Raw genomic sequence first — 22,105 nt, 5'->3', positions numbered from 1 at the left:
TTATTATTATTATTTATTATGTGTACCGAGCTACGGTGAAAAGCTTTGTTTTGCATGCCTACTAAACAGATCAGGTGTACAAAACATAAATACAAACAAGTTAAACTCAAGTACAATAGAGCAAAGAGGAAGATACAGAACAAAGAACATAGATCTCAGCATTGTTGCTCGTCAGTTCCATGGACAAATTCCAATGTCAACAATAGTGGAGAAATAAATTGGACAGTATCCCAACTTTTGGAAGGGCCGTTCAGAAGCCTGATAATAGAGGGGAAGAAGTTAGAAACATAGAAAATAGGTGCAGGAGTAGGCCATTCGGCCCTTCGAGCCTGCACCGGTGTTGAGTGCCTCAGTCAGTCTCTGCAAGATGGGGGGAGTGAGAGGGTCACGTCTCTCAGTCTCCGTTCTTTGTTAGTAATTTCAAGCCTCTGCACCTTCTGCCAACAGGTGCAGGGAAAGGATGACTGGACTGGGTCAAGTCTTTGCTAATGTTGGCTGCTTTTCCCGAGGCAGCGTAAAATGTAGGCGCTATATGTTTTCAATTGGCATGGTGTCAACTTCATCTTACTAATGCTCCTGAGCTGAGTCTTGGATTTTAAGCCATGTCACATGCTTTATGTAAAGTTCTTAGTGTTGCTGTTTCTATCAAGCTGTATCACGATGTATATGGCATACAAGTGTGAATGAGAGAAATATGTTGCTTTGGCTTCCTTCTATATGTGGAACAAGATGAAAAACAAATCTCTTTGTATTAAACAATCATATGGACATCTATCTATATTACTAAAAGTCTGATCTTGACCACTTCCTGTTGTTTTGTATATTGATTTTAGAAAAAAACGCTGCCACTTACGGCTGTGATTTTTGGCCATCTTATTCAGAGTCCCCCTCTGCTGCGCAGGACAAGAGGATTTTCCCATCGATGAAAAGTAAAAGAGTTATTAGTGCTTAAAAAATGTTGAGATTCTCTCTCCTGAAGGCCACGCCCCTTCCGGAGGGACTATAAAACCTGGAAGTGTTGAGTGCCTCAGTCAGTCTCTGCAAGATGGGGGAGTGAGAGGGTTGCGTCTCTCAGTCTGAGCTGTGAATAACACTGAACACATGTCTACTAAACTGGTTTTACTGACCTGTCAGTGCCCTTAATGTGGTTTGAAAATATAGTTTGGAAATGCAAAAGCTGTGTTGCCTTTGGTTTGGAAATGCTAAAGCTGTGTTGCCTTTGGTTTGGAAATGTTAAAGCTGTGTTGCCTTTGGTTTGGAAATGCTAAAGCTGTGTTGCCTTTGGTTTGGAAATGCTAAAGCTGTGTTGCCTTTGGCTTGGAATTGCTAAAGCTGTGTTGCCTAATTAAAGTTGCCTTGCCTAATTAAAGTTGCCTTGCCTTCTATATAATTAAAAGTCTAATCTTGACCACTTCCTGTTTGCGCTTTATATTGATTTTAGAAAAGAACGCTACCACGTACGGCTGTTATTTTTGGCCATCTTACTCAGAGTCCCCCTCCACTCATCAGGTGCCGAGGATGTTTCCCATCAATGTAAAATAAAAGAGTTATTAATGTTTTTAAAATGTTGAGATTCTCTGTCCTGTCAATTAATCCATGAATGCCACGCCCATCTGTGGGAGGGGGGGAGGGACTATAAAACCCAAAAGTGTGAGCGTGGCTCAGTCTCTGCAAGATGGAGGAGGGAGAGGTCACAACTCGCTGTCTTTAGTGGCCTTGCATCCTGCTTGAAGTGGTAAGAAACTGCACTTGAATTTGGTGGCCTTGCACCCTGCTTGAAATTTAATTTCAAGGAAGAGCCGTGAGTCAACTGTCAGCCCACCAGCCGTGATTGAGTGAGTTGCCAGCACAACAGGCTTGAATGACTGAGCCGCCAGCCCATGAATTCATTCGGCCTACAATGTCCATACTAGCGCTCTGGAAACCAGTCCCTTCCGCCAACAACACCCATACTAGTGCTCCAGAAACCCCCCCCTCCCCCCCTTCGGCCACCAATATTGGAATTGGTGGAGAGGTGGAATATTGCATTGGGGGACCAGCCCTCCCATGTGAACATGGGACCCAACGGGTCCCACTTAGTCTAGTAAGAAATAAATGCAGGATTAGGCCATTCTGCCTCTCATTCCTGTCAGGTATTCTACAAGATCGGGATTGATCTTCTATCATATATTCCTTGATTTCTTTAATTCTCCAAACAATAATTCATTTTGCCTTGAATTTACTGACAACCATTCCAAAGATTAACTGCCCACTGAGAGAAGAGATTTCTTTGTCGTTCCTTCCTGAATGGCCAACCACTTTTCTTCAGGATTGTGACCCATAACTGCTGATGGCCAATGATGAACTTAAGAATTTTATATGTTTTACTGAGACCCCCTTTGATTCTTCATAATCCAAGAAAGCAAAGCAGCAGTCTGGTTAACTGCATGACAAAGCTCCAATCCCAGCAATCATTCCATTGGAACCTCCATTGCAGTCTCTCTATCTTGAGTAGAAAGACTAGACCCGTACAAAATATCTCGGGGGCAATCTCATCAGGAACCTGTCAGAAGTCTTAACTTTGTGCATTAATCCTCTTTCATTGAAGTCCAGCACATTGTTTGCTTTGGTTGCTGTACCTGCAAGCTATCTTTCAGTGATTTGTGTACAAAGATAACGAGGTCCCTATGAAAAAAATCAATTATACGCCATTTAAAAACTCAATGTTTACCTATTTTATATTAAAGTAGACAACTTTGTATTATGTTCCACATAATGTTCCATATGCAATTTGTTCACCCATTCATTTATTCCTTCTACATCCGCTTCTCAGCATTCTCTTTGCAGCCCACACTGTCACCTAGATTGGTATCATCAAAAAGACCCATTATACTTGGATCATCAGATATAGATTGTGAACAACCCCAACAACGATCCCTATAGAACCTATTAATTCCTGTCTCCAAACTGAGTGTGTATAAAGGAACCGCAGATGCTGGTTTAAACACAAAATGCTGGAGTAACTCAGCGGGACAGGCAGCATCTCTGGAGAGAAGGAATGGGTGACATTTTGGGTCGAGACCTTTCTTCAGACTGTCATCAGGGGGGAGGGAGATCAGTCTGAAGAAGGGTCTCATCACAAACCCTCACCCATTACTTCTCTCCGGAGATGCTGCCTGTCCCGCTGAGTTACTCCAGTATTTTGTGTCTATCTTTGGTCCAAACTGAAAGTGATCTGTTTGTTCCTCTTCTCTGTGTTCTGTTATAAAATAAATTTTGAATGTATTTGGCTACTGATATTGGCCCTATAGCTATATTTATTCAAGAAATAGAAATGTAAAATGATTATTTTAGTTTTTTAATCATGCTTCTTCTGTGGAGAAGTGTTTCATATTTCTGAACTCATGCTCTTTTGGAAATTTATTTTAAAGTAACTCTTAATATGAATTTTATAAGTAGAATAATTTTTTCCAGCAAAACTTTGATTAATAACTCTATTCACAAGAATGACTATAAGTTATTATTTTTCCAATAATGGTGAGTTATTTAGCCAGCTTCATTCTCACCAAAAGCACACACTTGCTGAACTTGTATTCTTTCTATTCTATAATCAAACACAACAAAAATGTTATTGTATATATAATATGATTTAGAATCACACAACCAAATGAAGACTCTAATGGATTACTCACAACTGCATTCTTGATTAACCACATGCATTAATGGTTAATGTTTTAAACAATGATGGTCTAAAACTTTATACAATTGAAAACTCCCTACTGAACTGAAAAGAGTAAATGCTGGAATACTGAGTAGATCATGCAGCATCTTTGGAGAGACAAACGGTAGATGTCATTTCATTACTTGATATTTCTCTAACGACCAATTGTTCAAGCGCTTTTGATTGCAACATGCGCCTTAATTTAGTTCAACAAAGAAACTGACAAGTTACTAAAGAACATTAACTTGATTGTTCTTTAGTAACTTGTCAGTTTCTTTGTTGAACTAAATTAAGGCGCATGTTGCAATCAACTTTTGTTATTAAATCACATTTGACATTATATATAAAACAAAATACAAAATATATGATAAAATATATGATAAAATATTTTATGCCCAATATAAATTGTGCACAATATGTTTCTGGGGGTTTCTGTTTTTGTGATTGGAATTCATTTTTTATGATTTCTGTTAGCCAATTTTGCATTGGCAAAGGGCCAAGGCTGGATTGTTAGGTTGCAGGCAAAGTTATGAAGCACAAGGCGTAGAAATAACAGCATCAAATGAGAGGGAGCCTTCTCATAAACCCCAGACATTCAAAAATGGAACCTTTGCCAGCAACTTTCTGGGGATGACCATGAACTAGAAATTCAACTAGAATAACTACACAAATGCCGTGACTAATGGACAGTTCTGATGTTGAGTATTTTGCAGTAAGTGGCATGCTTTTTGATTTCCAATGGCTGCCTACCATCTAGAATGCTCATCGGGAGTGTAATGATTTGGCCAGATGGCTACAGCAGCAACAATACTCCAGTACTTCACCGATATCTAGGTTAAAGTAATCCACAAGAGCAGCAACTCATCCATAAATGTATACTTCCACCTTGGGCTAAAATATGTTCTCTCTTGAGACTGAACTGCAATAACTCAACAGTACTTCCCAAACCTGTTTCCTCCATTACTTAAAAAAAAGCAAAAGTGACAGCTATGTGGCGATACGCCCCTTAAAGTTTACCTCAAAATCATACATCACTGAAACTTAGTGTTTCACTGTTTGTTCATTTTGAGTAACTCCAAAACCAGGGTGTCCTGATCTAACAGCTTTATGAGAGTTCCTTCACTACATGGGACAGGTGCCTACTTGCAGCGCACTGTCATTCTCTTAGGGTAATTTTGAAGAATAAAAAGCAACCTTACCATGTGTTCATGTCTAAAGAGTGGTAAATATAGTAATAGATACAAATTTGATTCTTGAAATGACTATTGAAATAGCTTTAATATTATTCATTGCTCTGAAGCAGAGCTTCAAACGAGATTGTATACAATTACAAATATTTACAACACAAGTAACAGTCTAAGGTTAAAGTGTAACACTGATTTTAAGTTCCTGTATTTTCTTGAACACACAAGAACACAGTGGCTTTGGTTTCAATTTGTGTTTTGCAGTTGCAGCAAGTTGCTGGCTGGATTTGCAGTCTTTGTTCAGTCTTAAAGTCTTGCCTTGATGGTTCCCTTGGCATCAACCAGTGAAACATAGGTCAGTTGTTGGTGCCAGGGGAACAATCAAGGCAATTAGTGATGGGTGGCCTGAGAGATGAGTTTGTGCAGAAAGGAGCAGTCTCTCCTATGATGGGGGAATGGTGACAATATGGGTCCAGAGCGCATTATTATAAGAGGGAGAGTTAAACTAAGTCAAGGGCAGCATATGATTCTGAGCGATGCCTAAAGGAATGAAAAAACACGTAGAAAATTAAGGGAGAAATGCAGAGGGAGCATGAATAAATGTTCAAAGAAAATGATAACAAAGAGAAAGGAAAATAAAATTGCCAATTTACTTTAAGATGAAAGAGAAGTGTGAATATATAGAGATGGGTAACATTTATGAAGAAAAACAAAATAGAATAAGGTAAATGCAGTGAGAAGTTCAGAACAAACATAAAACAGAGAAAATAGAAAGGTAATTATATAATAAACAGAGAAAATGGGAAAATGAAAAAATATATAAGAAAGAGAAAATGTGTGTGTGTTGCGTGAGAGAGAGGCGGGAGTGGGAGAGGGAGGACGACAAAGAAGATAAGGATATGAAAGTAGAAAGTCCGGAATTATAAATGGAGAGATAGAGAAATTGTACAAATAATCAGTATGGTGGAAAAGCTTATGATAATGCAGAGTATAAAAAAGAGGACATGTGGAAAGAAGTAAAGCGATAAAATAGGGACAATGAGAAAAGGTACAGAATGTGGATAGAAAAAAAGAATGAGGAGAATGTCAATGGGGAAGGGGAGCTGGGGGGGAAGGGGAGCTGGGGGGGGGAGGGATAACAGGGAGAGACAATCAGGAAAGAAACTAAATGCAAACCTGAGAGGCAAAGTGTTCATATAAGGGAGGAGAAAGGGTAAATAATGCAGGGAGAGAGATGAGAAAGGAACTCAACATTAGCAAAAGAAAACGAGGAAATTTATACTCCAGATGGAGAAAGGATCTGGAGAAAGAGGAAAAAGAATAGCAACAAAAAAAGTGTGAAATTTTGGAGTTGGAGAATGAGGATGTTGAGGGATGAGAGAAACATCAAAGGAAAGTGACAGAATCGTGTGACGGGGGTCGAGGAAGTTCTAAGGTTGTTATGATCTACACTGGGGAAAATGAAAATTATGATAAGTAGACAGAAGATAAAATAAATAAAATCACATAGAAATATGAGACAAGCCAACATTGAGGTAGGATGTGATTAACAGGTAAGTAGGAAATAAAACCCGTTGATAAGAGGAGGGGGAATTTAAACTGAATAATAATAAAAATAAATAAAAAGGTGAAAGAATGCTGGCGGAAAGCGAATGAAATAAGAGTCCGGAGAAGGAAGAAGATTATGAAAGTGTCAGAATGAAAGAAGGGAGGAGGTGGACAAAAAGGGAGGCTGCTGGTTAAAAACGGTGCACACAAAAGATTGAGAAAAAGGGAAAGGCGAGAGTGAGAAAGATCAGAGCGGCAGCATTTCAGTCACCAAGTCAAGCGTTAAGGAGCGTGTACTTAAACATTTCCTAACCACTCAATTTTCATCGACCAACCACTGTATTTAGTATTCTCCCCTAGTCGGTACAAACACGCCTCACTAAGTACTTTAGAGGCAATTTCATCGATTTTCTTTAACAAATAAAAATAACGATTGTACAGCAACAGTTCGAATTTACATTGTCAGAATTTGATAGTCGCCATTTAGTGGGATTTTTTGAAGAAAAAAATGGAGACCTGAAACAATAGTGTGAGAGCCTGACACAGACATGGCCAAAGCAGCGATTAGCTTGATTCTGCAAAGCAAATATAAATCCGAAATGTGTTTCCATTTCATCACAGAACATTGTTCAAAGATATTTAGAGAGCGTCGTGGTCTTAAACAAACAAGGTGCTAAAATATCGTGGCAACAGTTTTTTTTCTTAAGAGACACCAAAATAATTTATACCGCTATACAAATTAAAATCTGTTATAAATATCAGAGGTTATTATTCGGTTGTAGATCATATTACAAAAGCGCGCAAACGAATAGAATGCATTGTAGATTGTTTGCGCAAATAATGCGAAAATGGTAATTTATTTATATTTAATTTTGTAGCGTTTTAAGGATGACACAAATGCACAATCGAACGTTTAAAATGTTGGTGTATGTAATATTTAAATAGGCATCATTAATTAAGACAAGATCGCAAATGAATGCCGTACTTGTGAAGTTTGCAATGAATGCAAGTTAATTATACACCTTTGATCAATGGACTAAGTGAAGTATTGTATTTGTTTCTTTTTCACATGAAATAACCCTTTTTTCGTTGTGGGAGGAAATGCTTAGTTGTAAATGATATGTCACATTTAAACGCTTTGATAGATTTCCGTTTATCGAATCGATCCCAAACCAGATCAATTGGATAACGGTAGTGTTTTACATAGGCTACATCTAGTCTATATTACTCGATTAAAGATTATTTAACGATTTGCTAGTCTGAGGATTTAATTTGTTTTCTTTCGAAATCTCAGGAAATCTGAAGGTATGGCTCTAAATGCTTTCAAGGTTTTTACAGATATTAACAAAAAATATACAGTGATATTAAATACAGAAAGATCGATCAATGCACTAATATATATGTCTGCTATGAATTAGACGCAGTTAAATACAAACCTTGGGTTCCATGCAGAATCGCGGGAAATACAGGCGTGAATTATTTGCGTTATAAAATATGATTGCGGAATATTAAATTAAAGTCAGATAACTCCGCATTCAGAGAGGCAGCACTCAGTACCGAATTTATTTATCACATTTTTCTACTGGGCCTGCAGCGCTGGACACTTTGGGCATGTCAGCCTTTTAAATCCGTGGCTTTTTGCAAACGTTTTTTAGTTCGTTTTCAATGACGGTGTTCAAGAAAGAAAGGATCGATAAAATTCCAGAGGTAAAACAATCTTAAGATATGTTTTTTTTTTGTTTCCTTCAAAAGTTGAACAATTTGTGGTCTGAAAACGTAACGTTGTATTCTATTCATTTCGCGCTTCTTTTGCATTGGGTACTGGAATTATCAAGGATAGAAAGTGAAATTTCTGCTGTTAAGTAATAGGAAACGGTGTATATATTTCTGTGTTTATAAACAATGGGCCGAACCCGGGAGGAGATGATGGTCAGCATGCTGTCAAAGTGATGACCTTTTAAGCCCCAGAGGGCGCCAGGCGTGTTCATCGTATACATTTCCCTTCAACAGAGAGAGAGAAAAAAAAAGATCTGCTACATTGTGTACAAAATAAATCTCTAAAATCAAATTACAAAGACCAAGAGAATAAAGGATTGATAGAGCGGGAGATGAAACACAGGTAATGCACGAACTACTTTTTAAACGTTAAAAGTGTATCTAAATATAATCCTTATCAGTTTGTAAAACACTTTATATTTAGAAAACAATGTTATAAGAATGCGTTCATTCAAACGGAGTTAGTAGATTGGATCGTGGAACGAGGGTGAGACATTTAAGAAGTGCGTTTTAACCATGAGAATTATTTAGATTTAAATTAATTTAAGAAGCGCGACGCTATTATGGTCAAAATTATGGCAAAGATGTTTATTATTGGAAAAGTTTTAGCGCTTGTGGGGCGTTTTACTACTTTTTCCTCATCAACAAAGTGTAGCAGGTTGAACCGTAACTTGGAGAGTGTTGGAACTTCAAGCCGATCGATATACCTTTATTGTTGATATGTGAAATCGTTTCTCTTAGCCGGAATTCTTTGCTTTATCTATTGAATATAGGATAACGTCGTTTTGTGCGTTGGCCATTGCGGATCTACTATGCGTGACTTCTTTTCGGCTTTCGTATAAGGTACTGAGGTTTTGTCTTAAAAAAAAATACTTAACACAGCGCCTTTGGCAAATAGCCCCCGAGGGGGTGTGAGGGTTATCGAGGTGTCTCGAGCACGGGTCCCTAACATTTAAGCAGTACTGATGGGTTGATGTTGAGCGATCAGAGTCCCAGAGAGGGAGAGAGACGATGTGATAGACAAGGGGAGAGATCAAGAGGCGAATTGAGGGCTACTGGCGGCCACCGTACACAGAGACCCCGATAGAGACCTCTCAATGCACAGTAACATGGAACAGAAAGGGGGAGGAATAGCATGCGAAAGAAAGGGACAGAGAGAAACATGTGCTGTTACAGTTCTGCTCTATCTCGCCCAGTCTTATCATATCCTCTAGCCCAGCTCTGAATAAAGTGCCTTCGATTTTCCCCCAGATAAGTGGTGATCTCCTGATTTTCTCATAACGATTAACATCCTTAGTGTCTTATTCGATAGCGACTATTAAGGGTGAGGGACAGAAGAGAGCAGCATTAGAGGTAGGGTTTGCCAGCTGTTGAGAACTATCTCAAACAAAATCAGCCCCCGCGACAACCACGCGTTATTTCAGTTTAAATACAATCAGGGATATAGACACAAACATTAAAATAGAGGAAAATTGTAATTTAGATTGCTGTTGCAAAGTCACGTCAGTAGATCAGATATCAACGCAATCAATACAGGTAGTGTTCCGCTGAAAAGAAGCGATTAGTAAGGAAGCGACGAGCTGGGTTTTTGATTTTTAACCTTATTCGGTTCTTGAGTGTGACTGGTACTGGTCATTTTTATTTTAAAATCTTAATTAAATAGAATAATTATATTTATCAATAAATATAAGCGATTGTAATTTTTTTTACTGATCGCCGTTTCGATTTTCTATCTGTATATTTTTTTCCGAGAAATTATGGAAGTAGCATTTTTAATTTTATAATGCTCTTCCTTTAATAAAAAGCAAACTCCCGTTTTCAAGCAAGAAACTCTGACTTTTTTTTGTATATCGATCATTTTTAGCACGTCCCCTACTTCTAGCTCTCAAAATGCTTATAATTTTATTTGCACAGCGGCTGCAGGCACATGCAGACAGTTTTCCTTCCAAAAAAAAGGCGACCCCGGTGTTTCGTTAGGATCCCCCCGGTGTAGAGACCTTTGTATATAATGTGACTTTTTTTTGTTTCGTTGAAGTGAACCTGAGTTTGTGAGAATGGATCTGCTGCTTGTGTGTCTGAGAAAGTATTAATCACACCGCTGCTCTAATTGTGCCCCCCCCCCCCCCTCCCCCTCCACCCCACCAACCACAAACACACTTCACTCGCCCCTCACCGCCCCCCTCCCTTCCCCTTTACTCCCGCCAGTGTTAAATCAGAGGGCGATTGTTAAACCCCTGTGTGTGGGTTTGTCTTTGTCTTGATCCGGGACCGGGGGCTGTGTTATGTCCTGTGTCTGTGCTTGTGTGTGTGTGTGTGTGTCTGTGTCGGTGTCTGACATCTCCCTCCCTCCCTCCACTCTCACCCCCCCTCTCTCCCTCTCTCCCCGTGGCTCCGTGTGTGTCTGAGTGTGTGCCGTGGGTCAGGTTGATGACTTTTCCATTCTCGCCCACCGCGGCTTCAACTTCAAAGCGTCAAGTCCAATCTTTTGAATGTTGATCACCTCGCTAATTACACCTTCCCGTCGTGCATCGGTAATGAAGACACATGCGCACTCAACTTAATCAGCCATTTTTTACAGGGCAAAATAATTAGCAGAATAAAGATATATCGGATTTTCATTTCCAGTTTCCCTTTTCCGTTTGCGGTCGCAGCGCCGGCGAGAGTGCTCACCCGGGCCGGCCCAAAAGACCCACTTTCTTCTGGCCTGGGATCCTTTTTTTTGTGTTTAATTGCAAAAGCAACCGGGGCCAGTGGATGTGACAATAATTAATGTCATTATACAAAAAATAAAGAAGAAGAAGAGGCTGCGAGGGGAAAATAGTAAGTTGTACTTTATTCAGCGGTAAGCCAGTATTATGTCGCAAAACCAAGGAGCCGCGTTATCGATTCGCACTCTTTTATCATTGCAGACTTGGCTGGATATTTCCCTCTCTCTCTCTCTCTCTCTCTCCCCCCCCCCCCCCCCCCCCCCCCCCCCCCCCCCCTCTCTCTCTCTCTCTCTCTCCCTAGCAAAACATGACAAAATGGTTTATATAAACGCGATTTAAATAGGATTTCTCTCTCTCTCGCTCCGGAGAGAACGGGTGTACCTGGTGTTTACATAAGTACGTTGGTGTGACTTTTGGGACGTGTAGATATACATCAGAGACAGACCGGGCTGTCAACTTGCCTTGCCTTGCCTCCCTGTGAAACTATTTCCAGACAGAACTTGCTCATTCTTTCGGGGGCTCTGAGAAGCAGTTTCTGGTCCGAGAGAGACAGATGGGGGGAAACAAGGGGGCGAGACTGTCCGAGACTCGCAATTTTATGTCCTCCATCGCCGAACTGTTCACTTTATTCCTGCCGTCTTTTCCGAACAAAAAGAGCCGAAATAACAGTAGCAGTTAGAACAAACACCGAGTTAATTCTATTACTAACAAAACCCATATCATTTGTACAAAGGAAATGTTGCATTTTTTTTAATCCACGGGCCAGTCTTTAGTCAAGTAACCATTCCCTCTTAAACAGAAAAGAAAGCACTCTTTTTCCGGAGGACGGTGCCCTACTTTAAACAGCAGTTAGTTCTCTTTGTTTTTGTTTTTTTTTGTTACCTGGCAGTATGGCAGTGGGTGGCTGCTGGGCGGCTGCGGGAGCACGCAGCTCGGGCGAATTGAACTCGTTCAGCCTGGGTCGGAAGGCAGCCGCAGCAGCAGGTTGTGGCTGTTTATTGCAGGCTGGTGCTCTCGGGGTGATGAGAATCATGGTGGTGATGATGAAGAGCTTGAAGGCAGACACGCTCCCCTGGTCCCTGGATCAGCCCATGTGTGTGTCTGTCTGTGTGCGTGTGGGTGTGTGTGTAGGAGTGTGTGTGTGTGTATGTGTGTGGGTGTGTGTGTGTGTGTGTGAGTGTGTGTAGGAGACTGTGTGCGTGTGTGTGTCTCCTTCTGCCTCTGCTTCTGTATCCACTGGCGGCTGCTGCTCTTTCTGTCAAAAGCCGAGCTAAACTCTTCGTCCCCAGTTTGTATCGCACATTATCCGTTTCGACTCATCCCTGTGTGCCTCAAGTATCTTTTTTTCTAACACAATTCGGAATTCCAACCAGCTAAATCCGCGCCTCAGCTCCCATTGCCTTAACTCCGCTGTGTTCTGTGCTTTTTTTGATTATTATTGAAGCTCGTATATAGTAGCCCTGCCTTTTCGTTCGGGGCAGACTTCTGCGATTGGGACACGACAGTGACACGGGGATCGATCGTTTAAACTCAGAGCAAACGCTGGGTATGTAACGCACTCTCTCCCCTTCATCACTCCAGCAGCAACTGTGGACACCAACTAAACAAATCCGACACGAAATCTAGGCTAAAAATAGAGAGGTCCACAAAGAGCATGGGTGTAGCAGCGTCGAGTGGAAACGCTTAATTTTCAAGATCCCGGAGAATTGTTGGCAATTTTTATTTGATACGAAAAGCTCGATTACCTAAAACTGTCAGCACCAGAAATAAACACTTTCACTTTTTTCCTCTAATGTCTATAAAGGTCGAAAAGGAATCAAAATACATACAGTGCGGCTTAGACGGGCGAGTTGATCTGCGATGCAATCTTTTCTGTACTTCTAAAAGGAACATCCGATGGATTTTGCAGTGGCTGTAAATACATATCTATATAGACACACGTACATATGGATTATGTATATGAACACAGGGACACGTATAGCGACAGAGGTATTTTGTGCGAATCGGTTCTTGTTTCGCGTCTTTTTCTCTCGGTCGACGAGATTGTTTTTTCAGTAACTGGACAATGCCAAGTGATAAAAATTTAAATTAATTTTGTACACTAATAGATACACTTTGGTTGATACAATATCCCCTTTGTTGTTTTGTCCTAAATTTATTTAGTCAATGGCCTTAATAAAATCTCTAAGGCTCGTAACAATAGTTGCAAATACAATAGGTTAACTTATTAAACGTTGTTCATTTTGGAATGATTAGGAACGAGATTTGTATAGATTATTACCATGCAGTACTGTCATTGACGTTTGCCATGTTACATCCACAATTAAATTAAAACCTTATCCCTCAATTACAAGCATTTTACATAATGGTGCAAGAAACGTCTGTTTTCTCGCAATAATTATCTTTAATTTTGTATTGATATTTTTGAAAACCTTATGCTGCAAAATGGCTAATCAAATAAGAGGGGCTAGGTGAATCAGTTCATATATTCCATAATATTCTCTTGGCACTTTAACCATAAACTAAAACTTACACAGTGAAATTAGATTACCCACAATAACAATATTATAGCCTGCATTGGATGAATGCAGAACTGAGGTGGCTTTGTTGATTGCAGGGGTTTAATGTTGCATTTCAGAATCTGATGTGGTTTAGTCTCCCTTCCATTAGCTGGAAAAACCCCTGAGGTTTTACAATTATTTCTTAAAGATAATACATTTAACATGGAATTGGTAGGCAGAGGAAAACTCATAAAGGCAAGAAGGAAAGCCCTTAATAACTCTTGAGATTCAGACATGTTCAGCAGTAAGATTGGATCTGACTTCACCAAGGGTCGACAATGTGTCATTTCCATGAAGCCAAATTGCCCTCACCCTATATGATATTAATGTGCAAATCAATATTTCAGGGATTAAATTTCTCTTCTTCATTTTTTATGGTTTCTACCTCAATAAGTCTCAAGCCTATTAGAAAAGGCTTAGTGATTTAAAATCCTTCTGTGCAGTATGGGTAGTTGCGGCCTTTTATTTTAATCTCTTTCTTTTACAAAGCTTGAAACACTGACGGTGACCCAAGGAAACTGGTAGTCCCTGTCAGCACATGCTCAGTTGTGCATTTGACCCATGATAAGTTGAACGCCTGAGAAAACCAGATTCAGATTGTTGGCTGTTTCAGGGAAATATCGTGTTAATGATATAACAATAAGCATTCTAAATCAATAATTCTACTTTCAATTTAACTGTAGGAACCAAATTATTTTGTGACCACTCAGGTCAAATTCCCTGATAATTTGATAACAAAACCCTGCAGATGGCAATATAACATATAGTTTGCACACAAAAAAATGCCTTTGACAACAAGATAAAACGTAATTTGAAAAATATAACAACCACTGATATAAGAACGTTAAATTCAAAGTTCAGCGACAATTGATTGGCAAAAATATTTTTTTGAAATTACATATTTTCAGAATATTAATATTTCTCTTAGATATTCTGCCTGTCATTTGTTTTTGTTTCTATAAGTTATCACGAAAAAAATCGCTGTTGATGTGAAAGTGATGTCATCAAACTTTATTAAGGATCAGCAGTATATCTGCCAGTCGCTATTGTTTGAGTCAGATCTATAAATAGCCTGAATATAATTAGTGATGCTGGGTCTTCATATTTCAATCACCAAGTGAAGTCATGGTGATGGTTTATTGACAGGTAAAAGCCGGCAACATAGGACACCGTGGCGCAACTTGACAATGGTGTTGATTTTGAATTGTTTTTGTGCATATCGAGACTGTGAACAAATCTATGGCATATTTAGTGAACAGGCATACTTCCGAACATACAGAACAACTTTCGTAAGCTTAAAATGTTGGCGGAAATCTAACAACGGATCAATGTCGCTTTTACAGCTATGCCAGCAGAGTGTAGTTAAAATAGCAGTCGAGTCAGGACACTATTTATCAGTCTGGAGTTCTAGAAATAATTAATAAAATTGTAAGAGGAGAATTATTTAACCAAAACATTGCAGAGTCTAATTTAAATCTTATTTATTGCATACAAATTTGCATATGTTGCATGTGTGTGGTTGTACCTTAGTATACAGTGAACTTGAATGAGAAGCTTGCATTCTTTATAGCAATGTAGAGAGTGAGCTGGTGTTGGAATGCAGTTGCTGTTTCACTGGAGTAGCCTTATTCTTACTGCCGTTGGTCTGATATTGAATGTACAGGCCTCAACCCAGGAATGAGTGTCAATTTCAAGTACCTCTCTCTCTTTCTCGCACCCTCTGTCTCTTTCTCTTTTATACATACGAACCACTCAATTGAAAGGAAGCATGCAATCCAGTTGTTACATCAGAATGTGAGAAAATAGTAAAAGTGAAACTATTTTGTGAACGTGAACCATCTGGATGAAGTTCAGATGCAGCTGCATCAATTTTCGTACACTGCAGAACATTTTTTCCAGTCAGTGTAAAATGTTCCTCCCTAAAAATGTGTAGCAGACTCGCTCAATTTAGTCTGCAAAAAGAAATGCATACGGGAAAGGACAAAGGCTCCTTAATTCGTGCAAGCTGTCCATTCTCCCTAAAATTCCTTTCTCGTTTGCTTTGAAAAGTTATATCTATTTCATATGCGCTGCTGTTTCAAATATGTGACTTTAGAATTATTTTATACAGGTTCACTAGAAATAGTTTTGTTTATCACTGTCAACAATATGAACAGATTTGATTCCAATAATCAACTAATTGTAATTGAATAATCATTTATGTAATTTCTACTTAGTTTTTCAGTTGTGTATATTTAGGTAGCAGGTAATTTGAGTGTAATTTTACCATTTGAGTGTAATATACAGTCCACGTGTAGAAGTGTAAATGCTGGAATTATTTCACAATGAATAATCAGTGTGTGTTAATTGTTGCGCGACGTTGTCTAATACAATTGAAGCAGTGACTGGAGGTCAGAAATCCTGGCAGGTTGGTACAGTTCACATACCCACAACACCAGCAGCAAGAGTGAGTGGAAAGATAAGATGCTAGTAGGCTTAATGTATTAAGTGTAGGGCCCTTCCGTTTAAGCCTCGGGCTGATTTTCTTTTCTTTTGAGTTAAAATCCCTTCTTTTAGGGTTTAGAACTTGGATGGAGTTCAAGCTAAACAGCGTCTGGGGAAAGTGCAAGTGAGAGGTACAACTTTCATGTAATTAGAACTTAATTATATTAACATATGCAAATTGTTAATTTAGAGGCTTGTTGAGTTGGCAGAGATCAGGCAAGCACAATTGCATTATTGTCTGGAGAAAATAATAGATCTTGAATTGGGTAGAGGAAACACATAACTAGCTATCTAATTTAACTCATACCATGGTAAAATTTCATTAGTCCCCATGGTAACTGGGTTAATTGTGCTGACTAATGTTCAGGGCTGCAGAGTGTCCTAAAAGAAAGCCTTGTTTGCCTAATCCACCTTACAACGACACTTGTTTGCACATGTTTCCTTTGTATAGGAATTTGCATATGCAAACGAATAGTTTTTCTGTCTCATTTGTCATGGTTCTTCATTACCCATGAAGAGGACATTGTTACTAAGCTTTTACTGTGCATCCTAAGACAGTGTGGTGTCAACCAGACCAGCTGCATTCTTTCATAATTTGTTTCTGATTAATAGACCAGTTTCAGGTTCATTCTATTCAGACCTTAGCAAGGAAAGGTCAATTCTGTTGCTGAAAAAGGGTTTCCGCAGTAACTAAAGCTGTTTTTCTTTGACCAATTAAATCACAGCTTAAAAGCAAGTGTAGCTTAGCATTGTGAAAATACCTTCACTAATAATCGCTCTAGGTTCTGATAACAGAATATGAAAAAAGGAAGAGATTCTGCTCTTCCAGAATTAATCCTGTTTTTTTGACAGAAACGTAAACTGATATAATTGCTTTTCAGTTGGAGAAATGGAGGTTTATAGAAGTGTGAAAGCATCGGAAAAGGATTAGCATTATTTTACATAATGAAAAGTACTGTTGAATGGCAGAGTGAATGGTTGACTGAGTGACTAAGATGAAAGGAAGATGAAAATGCAGGCTCTTCCCTCTCCCCCCCCCCCCTCCCAAATTCTCAGCTCACTTTAAAGATGTATTTGTCCAGGACTTGAGAAAACAAGTATAGTCTCATATTTCAGCAGTTTGTGGAATTCCCTTGGATTCTCTCATCTTGTGAAGTAATATGTATGATAATGGTGAAGCTTGGTCTGATAAACAAAGGTTTGTATACAACAGAGTTACATGAACATGCCAGGCATGTCACAGACCAAATATTGACCAGGTTCAACTACTTTCTGTGGCAATTTTTTTCCCCAATAAAGGTTACAAGTAATATTGCAGAAACATAAAGATTGATAATCATGTAAATAAGTCTTTGTCAGCTGATCAGTTTATTATGCTGTGAATAATTTTTAAACACTGAAATTAAAATCTCTCCCAGGGATATCATTTAAAGAAAATTACTTTTTATTAGTTCACAGCTTTCAAAGTGATGAGTGTTTTTTTTTGTCATTTAGAAAGTGAAGACCAATAGGTGCAATTTTTGACAACATTAAATGAGACATTTTCCTGTTTACTTATCCCTTTAGTCGGTTTCACAAGGATTTAGGCTGTAATAAGTAACATTTTCAGGCCCCAAACAAGTGTAGACATAGACGATCAGCTATTGACCCCTATTGTTTGCTGGCAGTTCACAAAACTTCTATATGCACATATTTGTCATTTGAATAAAGATCTGGTCAGGTTAATTTTTAATGCAAAATTACTTAAGCTGAAAAAGATTCAACCGTCTTTTAATATCATAAAGTCAAATCACAAATAACTGCATATCGCTACTTTAATTTGTGTATGTTTTTTTAACATGCAAAAATGTGATATATTCTATTTCTCTAAAGATTGGCATATTTTATAATTGTGTTAAACACATTTAATAAACTGTCATGTGCTGTAATTGGCACATTTCCAGTCTCTGCAGAATTGACAGGCAGGTTAGTAGCTGGTTACAATTTGCCCCTGTTCTGTAGCATAGAGGAGAAATAGCTAAGTTACTTTAAATTGCTAAAATAATAATTGTAAGACTTGAAATAATCCAATAAGTCTTTTGGACAGATCGTACAAATGCAATTGTAACATTATGAGTGAAACTCCTATGTTAAAAAAGTGGTAATTAGCAACTTAATGTGACACGGTTATTAGATTTATTTTGATTCACAAAATAGCTTGAAACAATCAAGCTGCCTCAAGGTACTCTTATCAGTTTCATTTTAGCTATGCTGTGTTAAAATTGCAAAGTATAAAATCTGTGTGCTTTCGACTGATTAGAAGTACAGGTGGAGATAGGAAGCTTTAAGTATTTTCCACTATTGATATGTTTATATTTTATTGCCTTATGAAATAGTGAGTGTATTGGCACACTGACAGGAAAATAAACAACCTTAGATGGAATATGAAATTGACAGTTATTATTAGTATATAGTTAGCTTCTGTTACAGACTTGTGCAATCTTGGTAGACCATATTTTCTTATGGAAAGATCTGCTTAAATCATATTTTCAAGCCATTCAAAATAAGACAACCTTTTTTTAGCAAAGATAATCATTCTAATCTATTTTGCAGCATTTATCTATAATGAATGATTTTTTTTAGAATGAATGAAAAAACAGAATCAGTTATTTGAACTACTCTATAACAATAAATGTATCAATTCATTAGATTCAGCATTAGACTGTTACAGAGATGAACAAAGAATGCCAATATCACAAAATCACAAATTACTAGTACAGGTACTCGTTTAATGATATATTTGGTGGGGAATGTATCAGCTTGAAATATATAGAATAACAGTTGCTCAATAAACCACACTGAAAGCAGCCTTTCACAGGAGTAAGTGCGAACATAATTGTTAAACATTTCCTTTAATTGAAATGCACATATTTCTGAACAATATTGCTGTAATATTTGGAATATCTAACTATACTAATGCCATTGTTTGCAATATAAGATCCAAACGCATGATTAAATCCATAATGGAAGATCAAAAATTATAAGAATATTGCATTTTAAAAATAATTTCATTCTCCTTGGAATACTGCAGGAAGCAAGCCATTCCAGATATGCTAATGTTTCAATTAATTCTAATTTGTTGGGAACTTTTTATCGAAATATTTGCTCAACACCAATTCACATTTTGTTTATTAGGAATGATTCAAAGTTTAAAATGGGTGAAGCCTTCTTCAGCCAAACAATGCCGTCAATATGAAAGTCCCATTTCACCTGAAGAATCGTATTGCAATTAACTGTGTGTGTGTGTGTGAGTGTGTGTGTGTGTGTGTGTGTGTGAGAGACCTATGATCTATTCAATGTAAAATGGCAAAAGTTAAGTGATATCCAATGCAAATGATATAAGCATATAGTCTCTCTTGGTGAGATAATTTGGGAAAGCACTTCTCTCTAAGATTAAAAAGCTGTCGCAAAATACACACAATGTGTATGTATAAGATATAATCTGCTCGTATGTACAGTAGATGTTTTCTCAGGTGATCTGTAATAATACAAAAGTTTTAAAAGGTGGCATGAGGTTACAACAATTGACATAATATATTGAGGTTCATCCACAGCTGTTGAATGATAAAGTCTGTATGAAGTAGTTTGATGGGATATTAGAACTATATAATTCATTGGAATTTATTGTGCCGACAGTACAAGAAAAAGCTATTTGACATATGCAGAAATTTATACTTCATGAAAGACTCCATCCAATCTATTCAATGTTTCCCTCATCAGTTTATTCACTTTCCATCATGGATGCAATTAAATGTTGGTATTTGTTCTTGTGAGAGTTGTAGATTTTACAATTTCTTTAACCAGACGAGCATAATATGCAGATTTTCAATTTCCACGCCCAGCACATAAAGGGTGCCAGCAATTACCTGACACAATAGACAGGGCAAGCACTGTGTTGGTACAGATCTTTAGGTTTTGAAGTAGTATAAAAGAATGGTAAGGGGGTTCTTTTGCTGAAATGATGCAGGTTGCAAAGCTGGAGTCATTAAGCTCTGCCAAGTGTTGTTGGTCTTAGAGGCCCATTTAAGTGCTCGCTGTCAACAAGCAAATCACAGGGAGCACTTTCTCCAGCTCACCTCGATTTATTCATGAACCAGGCTTCACATGCCACTTCGCTTTGTCCTTGGGCCAATAAGAAGGGTTAGGTGCCAATAAGAACATCACTTGAAGTGTTGCCCCCACCATAGATAGTACTTCACAGAGGAGAAGGTCAACTCCACTTTTGAAGGTGTCATCTTGTAGCTGAGCCCTAAGTCAAACATGAATCGACAGGGTGAAAATAAAAGTAGATTCTTTCCACCTCAACATCAAGGTTTTTATTTTAAGATGAGTTCATCCTTAGTAATTTTGATTAGGCTTGGGTTTCTGATCTGTATATTGAAAATTTAACTGTCATTTAATTGACATTCGCAGTGTAAATATTTGTCATTGGTATCAAAGTGTGTAAAATTGACAACTTCTGTTTGTCTAAGCAGTTGGGTATAAAATGCAAGGAAACATTACAGTAATGCAGTAGAGTGTAATCTACCTCCCAATTTCTAAAGTCCATCATCAACAACCCCCTAACCCCACCACCGTCTTTTCCCTGAAACAAGGGAAGGATACACAACAGACAAGATTTCTGCAGCACTGTTTACAGTGGGGCAGAGGTTGAGTAGAGTCACTGAAATCCCTTGAGAAGCACTTACTAAGTAGTCTTCTCATATCCTGTCTGATCTAAAGTGGAAGGGTCTCAGCAGATATTGCATATATGTGCAGGTATTATCAGCCAATGAGCATTATTTTAAAGGCAACATCAAAAAAATCAGAATCTTGGAAAATGATGATATGAGTGCTAATGGGATGGAATCTTTTTGCACATCAGGAAAATGCACTGATAGAAGCTAATGATTTAGTTGTGGATAAAGTGGTCATCTTGTGCAATCTGATCGCAGTCATGAGATCATTTGTCATGGATGAAGTGAAAATGTCAAGACCAATGAGTCTGTGAGTACCAAAGGGGGCAAAAGGCCTTTCAGTGCCACTTTTGTGCAGTGTTCGGGACCAACATAAATGGAGCTCTGGGGAGATGCAGGGTTAGTAAACTTGAGATTATATATTCTCAAGATGGTAACATTTGATAAAGTAGGATTCGGAAGGATAAAGATGGGGTTGTGACATTAGACTTCAGCGATAGCTTAACAGTGCAAATAAATTAAATATAAAAATGCTGTATTTAAGGCAGTTAAGCGTAAACTGTGGATTTGCAGAAGAGAATTCTGTTTCCATGTATTTTAGATAATTCAAGGGCATTATAAAAGATCATTTCTAAATAATAGTTAATTTCACTGTTTTGCCTTTATGTTGCCAGTTAGCTTATTAAAAACGGTTCAATAATTGATATGGCAGATGCACAGACCCTGAATGAAATACTCCCAAGAAATGTTCAAATGGTTTAAGGTTATAAATATTGTTGCAACATTGAGAACAATTGTTTATTATATTAACTCTCACAGCTCAAAGACAAATAGATCATTCGTTAAGAGGAACAAAAACCAACTGACTTTATCGAAAAGAGGCTTGATTATTGTCTGGCAATACATGTTTTGAAAGGTATAATGAGTTAAAAATAGAAGCAACTGGATCACCCCCTTTCTGCTTTTCTTCATTGTTGAATAATTAAATTATGATTCAGAAAGAAATATCAAGTTCAAATCCAAATAACAATATTGCAATTTCTGTAAATACTTCAGACCAGAAGAAGCCATCTTGGTTAAATCTATCATTGTGGTTCCTTCAGGAGATTCCCTTTTTTAAACAATTTAAATGTATTGAAAACTATCAATATTAATGTTGAATTATTTTTTCTGCCCGGAAGATTTCCAATGACTTTTGTAATTTTTATATAACATTCTCATTTGAAATAATAGCAGAAATATTGTCAACAACAAAGAACTGTAGTTTTTAAGCGTTCCTTGGCTGCACAATTAATATTGAATGTCCTGATGCGTTGTTAATTACAGCCATTTATTGTCTGTTTGCACTTAAACCTGAAACCTAATCAACATCCTGCTTTAGGTACTGTCTTGTCATAAACTTTAACTCTTGTTGCGGTGATGAAGTCCT

General features: G+C 38.0%; 1 protein-coding gene and 1 long non-coding RNA gene across 8 annotated transcripts in view; one reads left to right on the top strand and one right to left on the bottom strand.

The window, feature by feature from the left end:
* The window catches only part of LOC116972017, a 51,154-nt gene extending 39,229 nt beyond the window's left edge, over positions 1-11,925 (bottom strand). Inside the window, exon 1 of the long non-coding RNA XR_004411696.1 lies at positions 11,799-11,925. This is a non-coding gene — a long non-coding RNA (uncharacterized LOC116972017). The remainder of the gene's footprint in view (positions 1-11,798) is intronic.
* zfhx4 (zinc finger homeobox 4) overlaps positions 1-22,105 on the top strand; it is a 326,096-nt gene that overhangs the window by 68,321 nt on the left and 235,670 nt on the right. For 2 of the 7 annotated variants that reach the window (XM_033019259.1, XM_033019257.1), the window contains exon 1: positions 10,604-11,028. The exons of 3 other annotated variants lie outside the window; for them this stretch is intronic. The gene's annotated coding sequence lies outside the window, so the exon portion shown is untranslated. Of the gene's footprint in view, positions 1-8,196; positions 8,552-10,603; positions 11,029-12,360; positions 12,463-22,105 lie in introns of those variants that run through there. 2 more of the 7 variants (XM_033019265.1, XM_033019264.1) reach the window with 2 other exon arrangements.

The sequence above is a fragment of the Amblyraja radiata genome, chromosome 4 (genome assembly GCF_010909765.2).
Source record: "Amblyraja radiata isolate CabotCenter1 chromosome 4, sAmbRad1.1.pri, whole genome shotgun sequence".
Lineage (NCBI taxonomy): Eukaryota > Metazoa > Chordata > Chondrichthyes > Rajiformes > Rajidae > Amblyraja > Amblyraja radiata.
This window is presented reverse-complemented; position numbering and strand designations above follow the sequence as displayed.